Source organism: Chrysochloris asiatica, unplaced genomic scaffold, assembly GCF_000296735.1.
Source record: "Chrysochloris asiatica unplaced genomic scaffold, ChrAsi1.0 scaffold00042, whole genome shotgun sequence".
Lineage (NCBI taxonomy): Eukaryota > Metazoa > Chordata > Mammalia > Afrosoricida > Chrysochloridae > Chrysochloris > Chrysochloris asiatica.
The window spans coordinates 498829-500137 of NW_006408560.1; positions in this window are offsets into that span (position 1 = coordinate 498829).

Sequence of the window (1309 nt, forward strand, 5' to 3'; positions counted from 1 at the left end):
GAGGATTCATCCAGCCACATGAAAACATCCCAGTCACTATTAATTAAAAGGGAATGCAGTAGGACATATATCACTTCAGCTAGAAGAAAATAACATTCCTGCCCTGACTACATCACAGGGCCTGCCAGGTCTCAGTGGAAATTAAGCGTATTGCCATCTTGTCAATTGTGACTCATGGCAACTCTGAAACTCATACGTGTATTACAGAGTAGATCTGTGTCCCATAGGCTTTCCTGGGCTGTGACTTTTTAGAAGCAAATCACCAGGTCTTTCTTTCAAGGCACTGCTAGGTAGATTAGTATGGTCAACCTTTATAGTAGTAGTCAAGTATTTAACAATTTGTGCCATCCAGCAACTCCTACTGTCAGTAAAACAGTGAGCTTCATTTGCTCCAGAACAGACTTAATAAAAGAGGTGTCCACCAGCTCTGAACCATTGTTAGACTTCAAAGAAAATTGTGTGAAAGAACAAGAGCTAAAGTGAAAATGGTCTCAGAGCAGTTTCCTGAGGCCAGCATTACCAGTGAGATTCATCTTGACACAAAAACTCAAGAGCTATTGAGAACAGAGAGACCCAGGAGTTTAGCAAATGGACACAGAGTGTTGGTGGTTGTGAACAATGGTAGTTCAGTACTGGAATTCATGCCTTCCATGTAAGATTTCTGAGTTTGAGTCCAGACCACTGTACCTCATGTACAGCCACCACCCATCTGTCGGTGGAGGCCTACATGTGTTTATAATGCAGAACAGCTTTTAATGGAGTTTCAAGACTTAGTTGAGCTAATTTTCTTAGAGAAGCCTAGTTTTCTACTTTTGAAAATTAGTCAATGGCAGCCCTATGAATCATAAATGGGGTCACTGTGAGTTAAGGACTAACTTGGCAAGTAATAACAGCAATCAGTAAGAAGTGAACATGGTATTTTGATCAATTCTTATCAAGATTCCTAGAATGATACATGCTATATTGCTAACAAAGGTCAGGATAGACTGAGGAATGGAGCAAATATGTGTTGACTAAAACTCTCTCCAAATGGGCTCAGCAGGAATAGATCAGCATTGCTTATGAGGTTGGAGAAGGGTACAATGCAGATGCACATGATGTAACTGCAATAGACATGCTTAACTGTGACATATGGGATTATGGGACTAAAACCATATGAGGATATACTACAATTGTTGTTGTTGAGTCGGTGCTGACTCATATCAACCTTATGCACAGTAGAACGAAACACTGCCAGATCCTGGGCCAACCTCACTACTGTTGCCACACTTGAGTCCATCGATGCTGCCACTTGGCCAATCCATCTCAT